The 22,672-nt window shown below is 38.4% G+C and overlaps 1 protein-coding gene across 1 annotated transcript in view; it reads right to left on the bottom strand.

Annotated features, from left to right (window-relative positions):
• Positions 1-9,227, bottom strand: part of edar (ectodysplasin A receptor) — a 55,867-nt gene extending 46,640 nt beyond the window's left edge. The window contains exon 1 of the mRNA XM_041807651.1: positions 9,101-9,227. The gene's annotated coding sequence lies outside the window, so the exon portion shown is untranslated. The remainder of the gene's footprint in view (positions 1-9,100) is intronic.
• Positions 9,228-22,672: the final 13,445 nt, after the last annotated feature.

Raw genomic sequence — 22,672 nt, 5'->3', positions numbered from 1 at the left:
CTTTATTTTATTTTTTTTCTACTCAGGCCAACAACCCTATCTTTGGGAGGAGTGAGGGGCACAAAATACAAAAACCTCACCAACACTATTTTAATGCTTTATAGTTACATAGAAATAAAAACAGTGCTCAGACCAGAGTTCTCCTTAATGTAGTCTGGAGGCATGGCTTTAAAACACATTGGTTCTCTCTTTTCATCACTAAATATCAGGTTTGTCACTCTAGGTCTCTGACATATTAAAAATAATAATGATTTCTGAAATATCAGGGTATAAGTCAAAGAAAGTAATCTGATAATACTCTGGGAAAGAAGTCGAGTGATTTCATTGGGGGTAATACCATGTCATTAACTGTACAGTGGTCTTAATCATGTAAAAATACTTCTCCTATTCTGCCTGAAAAGCATCAAAGCTCACCGTAAGTCAAGTGTTACTGAGGCTTCTGCTCCGACTTTCAATAATAATTCCAAGTGTGTGTTCAAGAATTTGGCCAATCCACTGTCAATCCACATTTAAGTAATTATAAGTACCCTGTCTGTCTCTTTTTTTAAACAGTGAATTATGATGGAGGAATGTGCTGCTGGCACTTTGTCTACTTTCTACCATTTGGAGGCAGCTGGGGAGTAAATAGATGGGAGGCAGCAGAGCTGTCACTCAAATGAAACCAACTGATTTCACCTTGAAAAGAATCAGACTGAGAGTTTCCAAAAACAACTACACAGAGAGAGAAAGCACTGCAGCAAAAGTATGCATAAATTACTGCATCCCAATTCTGTTAATCAGGCTAACACTTACTGACATATTTCAAATTCTCCTGACACTTTTCAAGGCTAGTAAGACTTTATCAGTGCTGATGAAAGTCCAACTCACTGGACAAAGTAGCCATCAAGTCTCTGCTGTCAGAAAGTAAATGAGGCAGACACAGATAAGTCTAATATGCAACATGATTCCCATCTGACTTTGATGTGAAATAAACCCATGATTAAAGTGATTTCCAACTTTGGAGACAGACACAAACCTCAGACGGCAGCTGGCTCTCATCTGCCGACTAAACATCCATTTACTCATTTCCTTCCTGCTGCTGCATCACGGTTTATCAGTGTGAAATGTATTTGCAGGGGAGTGTCAAAACATGCTTTAGCTAGAATTGACAAATCAGACAGGTAACTGGGACACACCGAGATACGACAGCTCAAATGTCAACTAAAGACCATGATTCAGTTAGACATATTCCACTGAAAGAAGTGTCTGAAAAGATGGAGAAAGAAACAAATGAGAAGATTTTTTCAAGCAGCACAAACACACCTCCAGTAATTTAACATCAATGGCACTAAATAAAAAGTGTATATGCACATGTGTGTGCACTCGCCTATAATGTTTCTTCATCTCTCTTCATCTTTTGATTGCTTTAATTACAGACTTAGTGTCAGCTTCCCACTCTGTGCGCAGGAAAAACAAACTCAGGGCACATGAAAAGAAGTCACACACACACACACACACTTCAGAAACACACACCTATCCCAGCTCGAGTCAGTCAGGAGGTTTCTTTGATTCTCTGCCTGCCGGTGATCTGTCTTTCATCGTCTCCTCTCCCTGATCCCTTGTTCCCCTCGTTAGCTCTGCAGGGGCAGAACGTCTCCCCCCCGTCTCTGTCTCTGTTTGTTTAGTAATGGATGTAGGTGGGAAGTCTTATCAGTGACAGAAATTAATCTGTGTGTTTATTGCTACCTTCTTACTAACCTACAATAATGGGATTGCAGAAAAACACTACATCCTTAGTCAAAGTGTGTAAATACAAATTTTCTTCTTGTAGGCAGTAAAATCCTTTAGTTTCCCCTTTGTTAAGCTGAGTTTTTTTTGTACAAAAAACACTGCTGTAATGGGCTTTCACATCACAAAAACCCAAATCTATTCTGATTTCTACTCAGAGGTATCTAATTACACTTACGGCATCAATAAAACAAATAACTAGTTATGTAGTACATATATTCCCAATTCATTTCTTGCCCCTATCTTTAAACCATACCACTTGTTATTGAGCGCCTCCTTGTTCCCTGAAATAGAGTTACAAGAGGTAATGATGACATCTTTACCCATGAAACGGGACGATTTTCAAGCCCTTGATACGTCATCAGTAGTCGTCAACAGCATTATGTAACCAAATAAGATAACAATACTTAGTATTTCTATTATAGGCAATTTCTTTAAATGTTTGTTCAAAATCAAAAGGACCACAATGCATTGCAACAACATAACATTATGATATAAGATTGTTGTTTTTTCAAATCTCTCAAGACAAGACAGACCATTCATTTCTGATGGACACTCTGAGACGGTCATCTGAGACTGCGTATATCTCAGAATGGAAATATACACGCTACAATTGTTAAAATAAAATAGATTTAAACTTACATTTAGGGTTATGGTAAATGTTGAGGTAATGGTTAGGATACCAAAAGTTAAAAGTTAAAACCTGACCTGCAAAACCTGATTACAAAATGTTTTATAAAGTCAAGTAAACAGTCTGATTGCAGGAAAACAAGCTCACACTCCATGAAAACATGTGAACACAGCAGGCGTAGCTCTGTTAGCTGTGTAAGCTACATAAATGCTGGAGCTACTTCACTAATGTAGCTAAAGCTAAGCTCAAAAGAAGCTATGTAAGCCATGTATCTACACTATCTACATTGCTAAGTTAACTTTAGCTAAAAACTCACATTGCCAAAGCTAACTTAGCTACAGATAACAGAGCTACTTAGCTAATGTAGCCAAAGTTAAGCTCAAAAAGCAGCTATGTAAGCTACATAGATACATAGATATGTTATATACATAGCTATGTTAGCTTGAGCTCACATTGCTAAAACTAACTTAGCTACATAGCCTTATGTACTAACATTAATCAAATAGCTAGCAAAAAATTAAGTGTCCAGCATAGCTTTGTTAGCTTTAGCTAAAGCTAATAAAGCAAGCCAACATTTGTGTAATTACTTCTAAAATGGGAATTTACATCATTTAATCCTGACCTTTTTCTCTATGTTATCTATGGAATGTTGCTTGGTCTGTAATGATTGCAATGTGGCTATTTCATGAATGTAGCTGCCAGACTTTGTTTATGAATGAAGTTTAATTTAAAAAAAAAATATCTAAAACTGGAAATTTATTGTACCAGCAAATCACGGCACTCCATTCCTGAGATTCTCAGATGAACAGTCTGTCAGAGTGGCTGTCACAAATGAATGGTCTGCAGCCAGACCCCTCTCTCGAATCTAGCAGGTTTTTCACAAGGCTCGAGGAGATTTCCCATTTCACTCAATTTGAAGTGTCAATTCGAAGGGTTATGTGGCCTCACAACTTCCCCTCACCCACAATTCCAACAAGAACTGGGACACCCTACCCCTAGACACGAATTACAAAACATAAAGGTAAGGCTAAGTGGTAGGGGGCATATTGGGATTGAGTCAACAGGTGCGTTTGGCTTACCCCACAAAGCAAAAACTGGTGTGTTGATATCTCAGTCTTGAAAATTTAAGATGGAAATGAGTGAAGCTGAAGCAGGAGTATTTCACTGTCCTTCATCAAGGGCATAGCCCTGGTAAAAGAATCTCACATTACTCAATTTATGCTACAGGAAACTCCTCTGTGCCATGAGACATGAGATGGCAATCTCAGCAAAGTATGAAAGTTATATTGTGATGATGGGTAAGGAATTTATGATGAAAACAAGTTAAATTTACAACCAAAACAAGCAAAAAAACACATTGTTGTGTTAAAGGTACACTCTAATGTGTTAAAATAACACCACAAGAGTTAAAAATTAACACTATAAAATACAAACACAGGCAGATTCACAACAGAAAAATGGACCAATCCATTCTCTTATGATTCAAAGGTCTACATACCAACAATATGACCCCTCAGCAACTTCCTGTTCACCCACTTGTCTCCCTAACAGAGCCTGAAAAAAAGCATTTAGGGATCAAATCAGCAACATAAGAGGGAGTTACTCATCAAATCAGCTAACAGCACAGCACACTTCAATTTATCTATCGTCTTCAGGAACAAACCTTTAAAAAAAGTTTTTAGAACCAATTCAGTATCTCTATTTTTCCACAACTTAAAACATTAATTATCAAACTCAGTGTTGAAGGAAAAAATGACTAACCAAAGTTGACTCCTAAGAACTGCAGACACAAATTAGACCACAAACCTCATTTTGATTACACTTGCTCCCCAGGGCCTCTGTGCGAAGAGGTTTCAACCGTTGATTTAGTAACACTTTGTTAAACTGTCTGCACTGTGCATGGAGAAATAACAGTGGTGTGAGTGAAACCTATGATTAAAAAAGATTGTTTCTCCTTTTATGTTGCTTTTGCTGAGATTATTGCATGTTAATTAAAATATAATGAAATGCAGCTACCTCCCGGAAGCCCCTCGGGGACACCTGAAGTACATTCACCTTATTTTAAGTTACACAGTTTGTCTTGGTGACTGCGAGGTGTGTAGCAAAAAATACTAATGCAGCATGGAAGGAGGTTGGTGATAATGAGCAATTTGGAGCACAGTAATGAAGAGTAAATTGTTGGTAGAGGCCTGTTGTCTCCTCTTTTAGTAGAGTAATATGGGTGTTCAGCCTAAGTGAGTCTGCAGCAGTGGTTCCTAACTATTCTTCCCCACCCAGAAAATGAACATCAATTACATTTTTTTACTGCAAAACCCTAAAAAATAAGTTTACATGGCATCTTTACTAAAATACCTTGTTATAAAGTGTCTAATAGGGGTGTTTTTTTTTTTTTAACCATGGTTTTAGATAATATATGCAAATCTAATTTTGGCAACTTTTGGCATGTCTGTATGTCTGAGTGTCTGTCTCGATTTGCATGCCACACTGTTGCTCCAACTGCCCTCGATACCTCTCAGGAAACTTCTTGCATGTACTGGGTTGAAACTGGTGTCTTAAAAAAATCAGAAATATGTGCAGACTTTCTATAAAATCCTAAAATGTAGCGGCAAGTTGTTATTTGCGAACTTCCATTTCATCTTCTCTGAGTTAATGGCAGTTCGCAACCAATTTGTAAGCGTACGTATAGCCAACTACTATACGGGAGTGTGCATCCTCAGGGTGACGTACACTTCAGGAAAGGACTTCCCCTGTAAATAGATTGCCTACTCACGATACACAACTGTAAACTGGCAATGTGAGATGTCTTACGGCAACCATGGAGTAATGAGACAGAAACAGAGCTAGAATATGCCCTGAGTTGACAGTCATCAATTTCTCCATCATTATAGACCATCCCCTTACCACTGTCAGGAAGTGACCAACTTTGTATATACTGGTAACTTCGCTCATGGTGCAGAAGTGTTTCACATCAAAACCAACAATAATCCACCAGAAACTTAAACAAATGAATCCCAGGAGTGATCACTGTACCAATAGGCAACATCAACACTCTGCACCAAGGCATAATGGAAAAACTCCATCCCCCAGATTTGAAATTGCAGCAGACAGAGTTTAGATCAACTGATTCTCCATAATTAGATTAACAGTGAATGCATCAGCACTATCAGATAACCCCAACACTGAAGGCTATTTTCTCTGAATGGAGTTAAAATTCCACTTTGAGTGTTAACATTAACTCTAAAATAAGACTGAGAATTCAACACTCCAGTTTTTCCTGTGTAGGGTCGTCACAATCTGTTTAAACTTGTTTCAACAACACAGCATCATAAACAGAAGTCTGAGGTACACAATATTGGGTAAGTTCCAGTTTTATCTACCAAAAAATTGCATGCAAACTCCTCCTTGCTGTCTAACTTGTCCAAAAATGTTGACAACATGTTTTCCACATTCAAGACAGTACTCTCTCTTGATCTTGAGGCAACTTCTGGTTCAAAACATGTCATTTTTTTACGCTTCTGTACTTTTTTAATAAGGGCTCATTAAAATAGCAGAGACTGTATCATTTTAAAACTCATGGTTTGTAAAGTATTGAAACTTTGCAAACACTTTCTATTAAGCCTAATGTGCTAAAACACATCATTCATACACCTGAATTGATTATACCATGCCTATAATACTGTACAACCATAGTTACAGGCATATTTTAATGCTTCATAACAGTAATCTTAACTGACTAAAATTGCAGCATCTATTACAATTATAATCATGCTTAAATTGTGCTACAGTGTGCATAGTCATTTTCATGACATTACGTAGCATATGTATTACCACTTACAGTGACTTTTACTGACAAAACAGTTCCTATAATGTGTTAAAGAATGACAATAATGCAATACAAGCACAAGAAATGTTTGATCTATGCAAAAACAAGTGGCCGGTAAATATCTTGTATCGATTTTCAACCTTCAAAGTCATTAGAAAAAGGTATTTAGTATATGACAAGTGTTACTATAAAGAGGCAGAATATTCATAAATACTTATAACTGCATATGCAAACATTATCACTTTACATTTATTATTCATTATAGACAATGGTATTATTACTAGTTAAGATTGCTGTTATAAAGAATTAGTTATAAATAACCATGACTGCTTATATCTGCAGTTACACAGCATTATAGATGCATATACTTAAATGTTCGCATTTTAAACTATTTTGTGCCCTTTTGGATTTTTATCCAGTCTTTAACTAAGGGTAATTGATTCCAGTTTTGATACAGACCTGCTTTAACTGATAGATGTAAGATTATAACATGAACTTAACCACAAAAAAGGTACTTGTCATGGATTGAAAATGAAAAAAGGTAGAATTAAAAAGCTTCAGGTGACTTTTGACTTGTCCACTGAGCTGTCTGACTTTTTTTAAAGCGTAAGTGAAATAACACATAAAGGAGCAGTGGTGGACTTATTTCACATCACTGTGGCTGCAGGGAGACACTGACGTGCCTTAACCAGTGTGTGTGGAAAGGGACAATAAAGCATGCAATTAATCAGGGTTTAAAAAAATTAGTGCAGTAATTGTGTATCTTAGCCACGATTAATCAATTAATCCAATGGTATTAATGCATTGTAGAGGTAGGGTTTATATGAAGTGTCACCAAAACCTTCAACAATTATTTCACTGGAAAATTATAGTTCATATCTTTTTGACAGCTGTCATAATAAATAACACTTAAAGGCCATTTTTCTGTTGATTTCAATGCACATTTCAAGTGAAGTATGACCTTCTTAATCAGGATGAACTATTAACAAGCAAAACATATTTACACATGAACGTTTTAAAATTTTTCTACTGTGAGTAATTTACATTTCAAGGCGCAGATTTTAGTGGTTCAGCATGCATGCCAAGCCGGACTTCAGATGCCTCAATCCATGGCAGAAGTTTGTGCATTTTTATTCCAGATGTGATAAAAACTCTGAACATGATTGTCAGCATCCCTGTAGGGATCAACCTGACACTGTGTTTGAGATTTATCTACTCCTGGATCGCTCAACTAGCCCTGTAAATCTTAAAGTCTTACATTCTCACACATAAAAAAAAATCACATTGTACATAAGACAGAAAGCTGTGCATATGCTGATAGTTCAGTTGAAGCAGTTTGGATAAAACCCTTCATAAAGCTGATATGACGTACATTAATACAATAACCTAATGAGCTGGAATAACTCTGCTTCCATGAGTAAACTGTCTCTGACATGTTTACTAGAAGTTCCTCTCAGATGTGTGAAGCATTATGAAACTTTGGACCCTAACAGGTCTCCTGAGCTCTATAAATTATTCGACCAGGGGAAATGGAAACGCTGTGTGGATTAGAATCAGCTGTGACATAAATCTCAACGATAACTTTCACAAGAAAACACAACGCTTTCCTTTCTATGACATCACTCTGGGATAAACAGGGTCATTGTGTAAATTCTAGTACCAAGCAGCGTTAAGTGAGTAAGTAAACAAATTATCTATTCACCTCAGGCTAGTAAAGGATGATCATGACTATAGGCGCTGGCTTTGTGAGCTTTTTACACCTTCATCCCTTTAATCCTCAGAAATCATCTGAACTCCTTTTGAAGATGAGTTACTCTCCCTCTCTGTGTCTTCTGTGTCTACCTGTGAACATGAAAGATTCAATGGCAGAGGAGACGCTGTGCTGGGGGCTGCAGGGGGAGAGAGAGACACAGATAGAGAGATAGAAGGAGTTAGAGAGAGAAGGAGGAGGAGGGGGATAGAGACGGATTGATTTCCACCTCCAGCAGCTACAGTTCAAAGTCAGCCAGCAGACTTCAGAGGCTCGGCAGGACCCGGCATGTCCCCAGCCGGGCCGGGCTGCCTGTCTGCGGGCAGGACTTCCCCCGGGGGCCCGGGACAGCCAGGCGGCACCAAAAAAAACAATTATGCAGACAGAAAAAGAAAGGTGTGCAAGGTCAGAGACACACTTTCTCCAAATAACCCAAATTCAAGTGCACACTCCAAGACATAGCAAATCATTGGTTGTTCAGTTACCCAAAATCCTTTGCTACCTACAAGAGAGTTAAGTCATGTGTTTATATCTGCATGTTTGGGATTCAAAAATCAAAGCCTTGTCACAGACTAACCCAAGCTTTACAGTGAAGCTAGTGATGTGAGAAACATTCACATTTCTTCCACCTTGGGCTACAAACTTTGCAGCAACATGTACAGAACCTTTCACACACTTCAGGATATGTTTAGGGAAGCACACACACACTGCTCCAAATAACATTACATGTGGATTACAGTCATGTAAAAGTTATATCAGAAATATAATCAATATTTTAGAACTTTCCAAATCGGTATCCAGACATGCAGCTTATTCTAGTTAGGTGGAATACGCCGGTGAAAAATGATTGAAGTGTTAAGTGTTTGGGGGTCTCACGTTTTTACACATTTTACCAAATTGAGTAACTGTACGCTTATTAATCAAATCTAGGCTATTTCAACTCCTTTGGCATGCATCCTCAGCATTTAGCCAACATGTCCTTTAACAGCTTCTTCAGCCTTTCTTTCATGTAAAATGACCGTAAAGCACATGTTTGTTTGGCATAATAAGTGTTGCTCAGGAATTTCCCGAAGTCTTGCAGCAATCCGTCCTCGCATTCCTGAGAGCTGGAGCTGCTCACACGTCTTACCTGGAGCTCAGCGAGGGGGGCTCACTGCTCTGCTTTCTCCGCCGCTCTGCGGGCTCTGCCGGCGGAAGTCAGTCCTGGTGATCGCTGATCAATCTCTCGCGTGGTGTCGGAGAAGCATCGCCGAGGATCTGGCTGGCTGTCTGTGAGTTTTTTACTCCACAAAGTTGAAGTTGTGTCTCAGCCTCCACTTTGGTGCATGTCGGTGTGTCTGCAGGCTCCTCCTTGATGAGAAAAAAGTGCGAAGTTTTCTCCGCCCTGAATGAGAAACGGATTAACGTGTCACAGGTAGACCGGAGTCTGAGGCGACAATTAACGCGCTGCGGGCTACGACTCAACTGCACCACCTAGCGTCCGTAATGAAATAGACCTCAGTCTACATTATCTCCAATACAGTGTGATAAAGCTAAAAACCAGGATTTCAGAGGCTTTAATTCACTCTAATATCTTTAGATAGAAGACTTCTACTGCAGTATTTTTCATTACACTTTAAAATGGAGTATGATCCTTCCTTCATGTAAGAAACTACATCCAATCAGGCTGTTTAATTAGAGAAAAAATAAAGCACTGCACAATACTCCCCCCAAATCATACTTCAGTGAAGAATATATAGTATTGTTAAAAAAGTTAAAGCTGCAACTGAGTTTTTATTTCAGATATAATTCTTGTTTTTCTTTTGATGCAACGAAAAGACTTCTGATGTTTCATACATGCATGCATTTTCTTCGTGTCTTAAATCTTTGGAAACTGTACACACGTGGCTCTTAAATGGTTTGGCAATGCACAGTGGTGTGCCTTGGGGCAAGTCTTGAAGTGCTGTGATAATTTTTACAACCATATGCTATTAATGGAGGTCAGCAAAAGTTCAATCAGGAAGACTGTTTCTGCTCATATTTTAGTCACCATTCATTCATTTTTCTCCCTTTTCCATTCTTTCTCTCTTCCCACTCTGATGATCAGCTGATTATAGGCATTCACTCTCCTAAGTACTCAGCTAATCAGATTCTACCACATCCTCGTTTGACCAATCATCATGCACAGGGGCGTTGCTAGGGATTGTGGGCCCCCAGAAAGAATAAAGGGCCCCCCTTAACTGGCTAGCCGAGCAACAAATGTTGCATTTCTTTTACTGATATCTATGCATTGTAATGTATTTTTTAAACCATAATTTCCTCATTTATGAGCAGTATTTTTATGATGGTTAATCAATTTTACTTGCATCATTTCACAGTGTGGGATTGCACCATTTGGACATTTTTAATGGAGGAGCATACCCCCCCCCCCCCCCCCCCATTATTCTATTTTACTTCATTTGATAGAAATTCCAGTCAGTTGACCAATTCATTTAGTCGCTTTTGATTTGACAATGACACTAATTACTAAGAAAGAAAAACAGGCTTCTCAAGGGCCGCTCCCCACTGTGGACCTGGGTAATCGTACCCTTTTTCCCCCCTGTGCTGCACCCATGTTCATGCACCTGTCAGATTTTAAATCTGTCATTGTCTCTTCCACAATCAGCCTGTTGTTCTGTGTGGAGGCTGCAACCCTCCTCCACCCCAGCCACCTCCATTCAGTTAATCAACATCTAATTGATATCCTCACAGGTCTTCTGCTTTTCAGTCTGCACACTTCAGTCTCTTCTTCCATGCCACCTCATTGGTTCCCAGCTTCTCAGAAGTCTATTCCTCATGTTACAATGTTAAAATGTCATTTAGCAGATGCTTTTATCCAAAGTGATGTACATACAGATAGACAGGTGTTCCAGGAGTTAAGGACCTTGCCCAAACTGGTTATTCTGGAGCTACAGTCTTCCCTCTGTCTTCCCTCTGTGACTCAGTCAAAAAAATTTGCTTTTGCTTTCTGTTCTCAAAGTCTGTCTTGAACTTCAGGTACAGTGGTCCTACAGCCTGGAATCTGCTACAGTAGACCTTCTCTATTGAGGAGGTGGTCTCTAAATATGTCTACAGGGAGATTAAATGCATCAAAGGGAGATGCAACAGGTTGTAGATGTTTAGACTGCTGACTTTCTGCCCTGAGGATTTGTTTTTAGGGTTCGTTGTTTTTGGTGCTATTTTCTGTGAAAATATTCCAGTTTGAGCTCGCTTTAGAGAAAACTCACAGGTGCATTATTACCACTCCTGGTAAGCTCTGATCTTCATCCTCCTGGATGTTTCACTAGCAGAGCTCAATATTTGATCCCATATAGAGCAATGGTTCTCAAAGTGAGGGTCGGGAGAAAACAATAAAATAAACAAAACAAAACAAAGAAAGATTTCAAGTGGTAAATGTTATCCATCATTGTAGATAAACATTTTTAAATTGGTCCAGTTTAATTGCCATTGTCATCTGTGGCCCGGTGTTTTGAAGGAGAATTCCTCATAAACTGAGCAACAGAGTTTGCTTTCAAATCACTTTCAAATCCAGCAAGTAAAAACGAAACATTACCACTGAATTTGACGATTAATTTTTAATAACTAGTTGAAAAATAATGCGGGAAAACTGCTTATCACAAGTCAAAATTGGTGTTTCAGAATTGCTTTGTCTTTTTGTGCAGTAGCTCAAATTCCAGAGTTACAATTTTGTTTAAATAAATGGATAATAAAGAAGCTACTCTTCTGGAACACAGAAACCATTTCATTTGGGAAAAAATCTGAATATTTGATGCCTAAAATATGTAAGATGTGGTGAATCTTAACTTTATAATGTAAATAAATGTCTTTCATTTTAATAATATTACTGATGTGTCTATCTCTAGTGGTAAAAGTAGCAAACCCATATAGCAGACACACAATATAGAGTATATGGTTAACAGTGTTATTGTTCCTACAGGGAAAGTTGCATACTGACAAAACTATGACTTCTTAAATCCCCTAAAAGTATGTCACATGAAGCCCACCACAGACAAAAGCACACACACATCTAGATTCAGAAGATAAAATGTCTTTGAAACAGCAGCTATAAATTAGTGAGAGTGTGTCTCTGTGTTGATGACTGGTGCCTGTTGTCTGAGACCGACTAAAGCTTGGACTTGAGTCTTCCTCTCCTCCTCCCTCTTTCCGCTGCTTCTCCTTTTCTCAGCCACAGGAAGGGTGAGATAAAAGAGGGGCTTTGAAAACACTAGCAGTCCTGTAATTACTAACTCTCCCTCTCTGTCGCTCCGTCGTTGTCTTTCCCTCTGTCCCACTTTGTCTTTTATATTTACTTATATTTTCTTTCTCTCTGTCACTTTCTCTTTCTTTGTTACTTTCTCTTAAGTTTGTGCCCTTCTCCTTTCCCTACCCCTTCTCCTCGTCTCTCTTTTTTCTTTCGTTTTTTTCTGTCATCCTGTCTGCATCCTTCTTCTTCTTTTGGTTCATTGATGTCAATCCAGGGGCTTCCTGACTGAAAAGGAGGATGAGAGGAGGAGAGATTAGATGAGAAGAGAGGATAAAGGGAGGATGAAGAGAGGATAACAAGAAGACTGATGAGTTCTGCTGAGAGAATGATGGCTGCACGGTCACACACCGGACAAAAACACAAATTAAGCCAAACCTGTGTTTGATGTGATGGATGGAGGAACAGGAAAACACAAAAACAACTGCATACAGTGAAATGGAGTAGAAGAAAACAAGATATGTGAGATAATGTGTCATTCATAATAGATGAGACAATACAGTGCAGGAAGCTGTGATACACGAGGCGTAATGTGACAGAGAAGAGATGGAACAAGATCAGATATGATGAGATTAGGGATTATCTGATTAGGCAACATAACATGAAATGATTAAGGATTACACATCCCATACTTCACAGCGGGCTTCTCCAATTATCAAATATATGCAGCAAGGAAACAGATATATAAAGAATGTAGTCATATTATAATTAAACAAGTTACAGTCTACAGTACAAGGTGTATGTGCACAAGCATTCATGATGTAGTAAATCTGCATGATCATTAATTACATATGCAATCTGCTGTTTTAAATTTAAGGGACTACACTGAAGCACAGAGTCAGGCTGATATATTTGATACTTGTCTTTAACATTTTAAACAGCACAAAGTGTATGGTCTACATGCACCAGCTTCTTCTATGTTTTATGTGTCATCCTTCACTGGATTCATATTTTCCAGCTGAAAAAGACAGTTGCAGTTGGGCTTTAATTTCCAAAATAAGTTTTATTTCCTTTTGATACAAAAACAAGACAGCTTCTTTTATGGCTTTATTGACTGTGATGATGTTTGGTTGATTGCATGCATCTTTTCAGTGTCACAGGTCTTTGGTTCCTGTATACCAGGAAGTATGAGATTGCATTGTTAAATCAGACAAAATCAGTGACATATCCTCATTTACAGGGCAATACTAATCTCATTTCCCTTTTACTTCTTCAGTTTTATTTTGTTAAAAAGCGTTGGGAGCTTTGGTCTTTTTTCTACAACCCAGTCAGAAAACATATCCCTGCTTTAGTAAACTTGTAACAAACTTTTCTAATCTGCAGGGCTTTTTTTGTGCCTGCCAGTGCAAATTGGTGAAGCCACCACAACATCTCCCTGCCACAGTGATTTAAAACAAAGTACCTATAGAAATTATTCACCCCCTTGGATGTTCACCTACAATGGAGAACAATGGTGGCAGCATCACGCCGTGGGGATGCTTCTAAGCAGCTTGCTCAGAAGGCTTGTAAAACAACAGCAGAAAAACAATGTTCTGGAGTGGCTGAGTCAAAGCCCAGCCCTCAGTCCAATAGAGAATTTGTGGCCATGACAACTTCTTTTTCTTTGGTTAAGTTCATGTTATAAATTTTGATCTACCTGAAAATCTGTATTTTCTTTCTAAATGAAAGCAGTTCTGCATAAAAAAGCCACTTAAGATAGCACCAACCCCCCAAAATGAAACAAAAAAACAGTTGTAATAGTAGGAATTTTGAAATGCAACAAAAAGATTTATCACATTTAACTGTGGAAATTCAGAGATTAGTTGTCATTAAAAATGTTGATCATTTGACTTTTTTTTTTTTTTTTTTTTTTGAAGAAAACTGACCCTTCCACCTACTCACAGCCCCTTTCTATTCCCAAAGTGTTCAGTGGAATTAGAGAAAGGGTTTAAAGTAAAGCCCTGCAGCCTGGAATCTACTCTATTAGGGAAAGATACATTTAAATATGCTGCTGCCTATCATGGACAAGAAAACTCTTAGAAAATGGCAAATAGTAAAAGGACCTGAGCTTTTATAATATATTAATAATCAATCATTCACATGTCTCCATTTCCCTGCTCTGTCTTCCTGCTCTGGTAATCAGCATGGATGGGTGTCCACTCACTTAAGCTCTGAGCCAATCCCATTCTGCTGCAGTTATATTTAAAAATCAGTGCTCCTCTCCTCTGTAGTCTTTCAGTTTTTTTCACTGCTACAACTCTCCTCCACCCCAGCCAGCTCCTTACATCTAAGCAGTGTCCAGGTCCAGCTCCTCCATGCCATCCTGCATCTTTTCATTGCTACTTTCAATCATCTCATCAGTGTCTGAGTCAAGGTCCCCAAGTACCGCTCATCTTATGCTACATCCTCCCATCACCACCAACAGTATCTAGACTCCAAATTGGGGTATCCTATCCTGCTGTCTGCCTCACTACCCCTTAAAGTACATGAAGACATAACGATGGAGTTTATCCATCAAAGACATTTCACATTTCCAACTTTAAAAGAAATTTTGGTTGTCTCATGTTAAGTCTCTTGATTGAATGATAGTTGTCTGACCACTCAAAGTGCTTTCTACACTACGGGTCACACTTATCCATTCACACCCCACATTCACATACTGATAGCAAAGGCTGTTGTGGAGTGTCCATCAGTGCTAACTATTCCTGTTCATACTCATCCATACACATTCACATGCCACTGACACTGCAATGGGAGCGATCTGGGGTTAAGTGTCTTTCCCAAGGACACACTGACATGTGACTGCAGGAGCTGGATTGAGCCTTTAACTCTCCAATTTGGTAATAGCCAAACACTCCTCACTAAGCTACAGTCACCGAAGATTATGAATATCAATGAGACTCTCTTTGTGATTGAGATATTCATCCATCCATCCATCCATCCGTCCATCTTCTTCCTATAATCAGTGGTAGCAGGCTGAGCAAGCAGGGGCCTTCCCCAAGGTCTCCTCCCAGTTGGACATGCCTGGAAGACCTCCAAAGGGAGGTGTCCAGGAGGCATCCTGTTTAAATGCCCTATCCACCTCAACTGGCTCCTTTAAATGCAAAGGAGCAGCAGCTCTACTCTTAGTCCCCTCCAAATGTCTGAACTCCTCACCCTGTCTCTAAGGCTGAGCTCAGCCACCCTCAGGACAAAACTAATTCCTGCCACTTGTATCCGCAATCTTTTTCTTTTTGTCATTCCCAGAGTTCATGACCAACGGTGAGGGTTGGGAGTTAGATCGATTGGTAGAATTAAAGCTTTGTCTTCCAGCTCAGCTCCTTCTTCCCCACAACATCCCAGCACAATGCTAGCAGTACCGCCGGTTAATCTCACACTCCCTTTTACCCTTACTCATGAACAAGATCCAGAGATACTTGGACTCCTTCACCTGAGGCAGAGACTTACTCCCCACCTAGATAGAATAATCCACTGTTTTCTGGCAGAAAACCATGGCCTTGGACTTCGAGGTGCAGACCTTCAACTCGACCACTTCGCACTCAGCTGCAAACCGCCCCAGTGCCTGCTGGAGGTCAGCTGAGGAAACCAACAGAACCACATCATCAGCAAAAAGCAGAGATGTAATTCTGAGGTCCCTGAACCAGAAACCCTCCTCCCTCCTGGCTGCACCTCAAGATCCTGTCCATGAAAATCACAGACAGAATCGTGATTAAGGGGCAGCCCTGGAGGAGGCCAACACATAGCGGTAATCTATCCAACTTTGTGCTGAGAACGCAGACACAACTCTCACTTTGGCCATACAGCGACCCGACTTGCCGCACTGGCCTCAGGACCTAATATTTCCACAGTAGCCCCCACATAACTCCCGATCATATACCTTCTCCAAGTCCACGAAGCACATACAGGCTTGATAAGCAAAACTCCCATGCTACCTCAAGAAGTCCTGCAAGGAAAATAAAGATTTTAATTTAAAGAGAACGTACAACAAACAATATTTATGAAAAATACCTTTTACCTGTTGTTATATTTTAACAGTTAGAAAACTGTCTTTGTTTAAAAAAAACAACACAGCTACAATAAAAGAAATTGTAAAGTAAGACAAACAATGGCTGAATGAACAAAGAGAGCGAAAGTGAAAGACAGACATATCTACATGTAATCAGAACTGTTGTACTGACAAAAAACATTTCAATTTAATTGAGGCCTGACAAGAAAAAAATAAGGCACAGAGAACACCTGCAGGGTGAAGACAGTAAGTGACATTAGACATTGTCTGAAGATTATTGGCGACAGAGAGTAAGGAAAACAGTTGATAATGGTAGTTATTGACTGTGATACTACAAAGGACAAGAGTTAAAAAACACTAGAAGATGATTTACATGAAAGTGTGTTTATGAAAGTATGATTTTAGTGATTTCAGATGAAACTGATTTGGCCCACACTATGACCGTTATTCATGAGCTTAGACTGTGGAATAATTTAAAGGGTCTTGTCAGGCTGCATTTCCTCCGATAAACAGTAAAAGTTCAGCAAAATAGCCAGAGGCTGGATGTTCTGTGCTTTAAAGCAATCGATAATATCCCCAAATATTTCTGAGATCTTACTGAGACAAATATATGAACCTAATTGAGGTTTAAAGTTCAGATCACTTGATCCACGGAAATATTAAAACACTGGTGGAATATGATTAAGTATGTATGAAGTCTTATGGTTGAAATGCATAAATGTTGGAGGTGATTCAGTGAAGTACAGCAGCTGTCACAGACCGGTTACCCTATTTTAACCCCCCTCAGCTCCACATCAAAGTCCTGCATCTCAGAGAAGATAGCAGTCAGCGGAGGCCTAATTTACTGCTCCGTTTAATGAAGATAGGGCTCTAATTTGCAGAGAAATCATTAAAAACAAACTTCCTCTTGCTTTTTCTTAGTAGCCCAGAGGAGGTTTGAACTCTGAGAGGAGAAGTTGAAGATATGGTCAGTTTTTTTTTTTTCAAGCATGAATCTGATGCCACAGGAGAAAAAATGAGATACTGGATATTTTTCTTTTGATATTTAACACTGACTTCCATGGCAAAACCTCTCTCCACGAACAAACAAAAAACATAAATATGGAAAACTAAAGGTAATATCTGCATGCCAGTACATAGATTACCTTTACTGTGCAAATTCTATTGGAGAAATAGCGCTAAGTGATATACTTTCTTACGATAAAAAGCTCTAATTGTTCTTCCCCCCTGTCATTTCCCAGAGAAAGCACACCTGCAATACATGGACCTACCACACACTCTCTGACCTTGTTACTAGCCCTGTTAGGATCCTCTGTGCACATTGTCTGCGAGAACACACTCTCTAACTACTCTTCAACGAGCAAAGCAAAGAGCTGGTTGCCACGGTAACTGCCGTGTCAGCTAACCTACTTTTGCATGAAGGAAGGACATTGGTGGATTGTATTGGTGAGGTATATGGTATAGGTAAATGGAGGATATAGACACTCACACATACTCACACTACATATTCATATAATTCCATGGTCTCCAGCAAACAAGATTTAATCTTCTGCAGAGCGGTCGGTCAGACAACTCCAGTGTTTGCAGAGATAAAGGCATGAGAATCAATATTATATCGCTGATAGAGATGAGGATGATACAGGAGCAAAGCAAACTTTGGTGAGCTCTATTTGTGAATTTCATTGGTGCGGAAGAAAGATGACATGAAACACAGAATAGTTTCAGGTTAAGTTTACATTTATTGCTCATCATTATGAGAATTCAACATTTGACAATAAAAACTTACAAAATAATTTCACATTACTGTCATTTAAATGTTGTTTGTTCTCAAAATCAAATCAAATCTCAGTTTAATTTGAAGAGAAAAAATGAAAAATTATAGAAATAAGAAGCACTAAAAGCCTGGGAGAAACAAATAATTCACAAAATAAATCCTCTTATAAAGCCATAATCAAATTATTCAAAGTATCTCAACTTTGCATTAAAATTCACACAAATAGAATTAAGCCACTCCTCTATAAATCTGCTCAGTTAAAATTTTACCAGAAGGGCTGAGCACAGAAGAGTTTAAAAGCTTTGGGAAAGGACACCCATAAGGACGGATAAAGGGGAAAGCTTCCTGGGGACCAGCCAATGGGGGTCCCATGGAGGTCAGGAAAACCAAAGTCCTGTTTTACATTTAACCTGAATAATAATCACTCTTATCAAAGCAACAAAAAATTATATATTTATCTATGTTGTTGTACAATATAGCTTTTAGAGATGTAAAACCCCTTTTCTTAAAACAGAAAAAACTTTTTGGTAATAGTAAGAATGTAGATGGGCATATTGAACTAAACTATTTGGAAAGTAATGTCAGAGTTTATGGCTAAGCCATGATGTGTACAAATGCCAGCAGAACAGAATATAAATTAAAAAGAATTGAAATAACGAAGGGAAAATAATTGCAAAGTAAAGTCAAAAATTGGTTAAAAAAAATGTGGTCAGAAGTATCAAATATTGGCAGAAATAAGTGGTGAAAAGAGATGAGAGTGGCAAAAATGGGTTACAAGTGGCAAAATAGGCTAAATGAGGGAAAATAGGATTAAATAATAAATATGGGTTAAGTAAGGAAGGGGCAAATTGGACAGGAAAAATGGTAAAAAGTGTTAAAAAGTGGAAAAAATCATTTAAAGTGGCATACCAGGGTAAAAAGTGGAAAATAGGGCAAAAACTGAGAGAATAGGTGGAAAATGGAATTTAAAAAGTGACAAAAAATAGTTAAAAGGGTATAAATGCCCAGAATGAAAAAGTAAAGGAAAGTTAAAAAGTAGCAGAAATTGACAAAGTGGCAAAAATTGGCTTAAAAAGGCAGAAAAATAGTAAAAGAAAAAAGAAGTGGCTAATAGTAAAAGTGAAAAACTGGTTAGAAATGGTAAAATGTGTTGAAATGGGCAGAAAATGGTTGAAAAGCAGTTAAAAAGCTAAAAGAGGCAGAAATGGCTTGTAAGTGGTAAAAAAAAAAAAATGGGTTGAAATAGACAGAGAATTGGTGAAAAGTCATTAAGAGGTGGCAAAAATTGATTAAGTGGATGAAAAGGGGCACTAACTGGGCAAAACAATGGTGAAAATCAGTTAAAAAGTAGCAGGCATTGTCTAAAAGTGGCAAAAACTGGTTTAGTCTGAAAAGAAATTTTGGGCAGATTAGGTGACAAAAATGGGTTCCAAAGTCGCACAAGTAAATAATTTCCCAACCCAACACTAGTTTGACACACTTTTCAGCTCCACAGAATGTTAACTGTTAGCTCGTATGTTAGCACCAATGCTACTGATCTGACACGTAGCACTGATAACATCTATAAATCATAACAGGGGAGGGCCTATTCTCTAGGCCTGGCTGTGGGGGTCAGGTTGAACAGTATTATGAACTTTTCTTCGTTTGCAGTGACATGAGCAACAAAATTATATTAACCAAGCAGACTGTTTAATTAAAGGCACACTAGTTTAAGAAAGTGTAATGAAACCACAAATCCTAGATGGAACAGGAAATAATTGCTTTGTGCTTCTGACCATTATGTGGTAGTGTAAGCCAAACACTAATCGATGCTCACAGTTGACAGAAAGCATGAACCTACTATTTTCAGTGAAGCAGGCTAAGGGAATATAATGAGTTACTTTCCACCTTGAACAAGACCATCATAGTTGTTTCACCTATAAGCAAGGGTAGGCATATACCAGGGGGCCTCATGATATATACTCATTATACTTTAGGTATTCATTACAACCACACATGAGGTTTCTAAGATGTCTGTGTCAAAATTACCAGTGAAGGGCTGAGAATGAAGAATAAGCACCAAAAGAGATTCTGATTATTCAAAAAGTCCCTGAGCTCATCAGCAAGGTCCAAGCCCTCAGAAAGCCCCAAAATGTCTTCACAGGAAGCATATGATCTTTATATGAAAGCATCATATCTTTATTTAAATGATGCTATTTATTCACGTTGGTGTCCCCCAAGGTTCAATACTTGATCCAGTTCTCTTCTCCATGTGCTTGCTCCCATTAGGTCAAATTATCCAAAAACACACTATCTCTTTGCAACATAATGTAGACAATACACAAATCTACCTTCCCCTGAAGACAACAACAATAAAAAATGCACAACCTCAATAACTGGCTTTGAGATATAAAATCCTGGATGGCTACAAACTTTCTGAAGCAAAAGAGAAAAAAATTAGGTTTTTGGTCCATAGCATCACTGATGGTATTTCCTCTCATCTTGGTAAACTTTCCATCTCTGCAAAACCACATGCAAAAAAATCCTGGTGTCTTTTCTTCTACGTTTCCTTCCTTTCTTTGATGTTGTCATCATAATGCACTTTGGGTCAACTGTGTTGTGTAAAGTTCTATATAAATGATGTTTAAGAAGAAGTTTACTTGAACTTGTCATGTGAAAGTGGTATATACAGTACTTGTGTAATGACAATAAATTAGACACATACACTCGAAAAGATCTTTGTTGTCAGTGTTTATTACTCTGTATTACTCTGGTGGGGGAAAAGAAGCGTATTGTGACTCTAAATCATGAAAGCCTCACATGTGTCACGTTTCTGTGTGTAAATAGCATGTACAGCATATGTGTATTAATCATATGTTTCCTTATTGAACAAATTAAAATCCCAACTCCCCTCTGAGCAATCTAACCCCTGTATCTCTAACATGCCACTTACCAGCCTTAATTGGTACGTTTGCTATTTAAGCAACATCCACCTTTTGTCTGTTATTGACAGTGCTGTGTCCTACAGGGAGAGCGGCTATGCTGCTTAAATGGATCAGGGGGGATTTTCATCCAATAATCATTTTGTTCATTCTCCCTGTAGTTCCCCAGTAATTCTGAATCATTGGCTGTGGAGAATTGTATTAAGCAGATGAAACACACCAGGCATGAGGCATGAGTTGGTATGATAGAGGGCAAGAGAGACATCATGAGTTTGGGCTGGTTGCCAGTATTGTATGCAGCTGTGTAACCAAGGCATTCAAATTCAGGGCTTAACCACAACAACAAAGGCAAAAAGACTGAGCCTAATTGAATTTATTAACACCATGTCCTGCAGCCGTGGCCAAAAAGTGTTTAAAGTTCTCAAGTTACCCAAGTGTTGGCACAAATACTTAACCTTTTTGATATCTGACAACTTTCTCTTCCAATTTCTGAACGGAAACTCCTGTAAATTTGTTTTTCTTTACAGTTTTGAGGCATGGGCAAACACAAAATGACCTTTTATTTTGCAACAATCCAGACTTTATTTATAGATGTAACATATATGATCATCAGACTTGGTGGGGCCCCCTGAAAAACCTGACACCTGTCAGTGTACAGTATGTGTGTTGGATCAGTAGCATTGGGCTAGCATCCTGGCTAACAGCTACCTCATTTTGGAGCTGAAAAGTATGTCAAGCTATTATTGGGTCTGATGCTGAAACTAGACCCTTACCATCTCTGTTTTCACCCGTTTTTATAATCTATTTCTGACTCTTTTAACCAATGTTGCCACTTTAAACCTAATTTTGCCTCTCAGAACCAAATGTTGCCACTTTAAAGGTATTTTTGTTACTTTCTAATACCTTTTCGTTCTTTTACATGCCATTTTGTCACATTTTGCATATTTATGCCTATGTAGACCATTATTGCCACTTCTAACACATTTTGACGCTTTTTAGCCCATCACTTTTTGCCTCTTTTTGGCTTTCATAACCCATTTTTGTCACAGTTATCTCATTTTTGTCTCTTTTAACCCATTGTTGCCAATTTTGCCACTTTTTAACTGCTTTTCACCATTTGTCCTCCCATTTTTGCACCTTACTGCCCTTCATATTCCATTTTTTCCACTCTGTTATCATTTTTATCACTCAGTTTTTTACCGATATTTTTCACTTTTGATCCATTTTTGAAACTTTTTGAATATTCTTGGCTCTGTAACCCATTTTTACCACATTTAACCCATTGTTGCCACTTTTAGCTGCTTCATATTACATTTTTACATCTTTTAACCAATTGTTACTACTTCTAAAAAAATTTTGCCACTCTTTAACCACTTCTTACCTCTTAATTTTCCTCTGTTTTTTTGCCTGACAGCCTGGTGTTTATGCACATCATGGCTTTAGCTATGAAGTCTGACATTACTTTCCAAACGATTTAGTCCAGTGTGCCATCCACGTTGTTAACATTACAAAAAAAGGTAGTTCTGTTCTAAGAAAATGGTTTTGCATTTTGAAAAAGGCTATAATCTACTACAGCATGAATGAATAAATGAATAGAATTATTTATTTGTTGTTTTGATAAGAGTGACTTTTACTTAGCTTAAATGTAAAATATGTTATGATTTTTCTGACCTATGTGAGCTCTATTTGGCAGGGCCCCAGAAAGCTCTCCCCTTTATCCCCCCTTAAGTGTGGCCTTGATG

This window comes from Cheilinus undulatus, linkage group 15, assembly GCF_018320785.1.
Source record: "Cheilinus undulatus linkage group 15, ASM1832078v1, whole genome shotgun sequence".
Classification (NCBI taxonomy): domain Eukaryota; kingdom Metazoa; phylum Chordata; class Actinopteri; order Labriformes; family Labridae; genus Cheilinus; species Cheilinus undulatus.
This window is presented reverse-complemented; position numbering and strand designations above follow the sequence as displayed.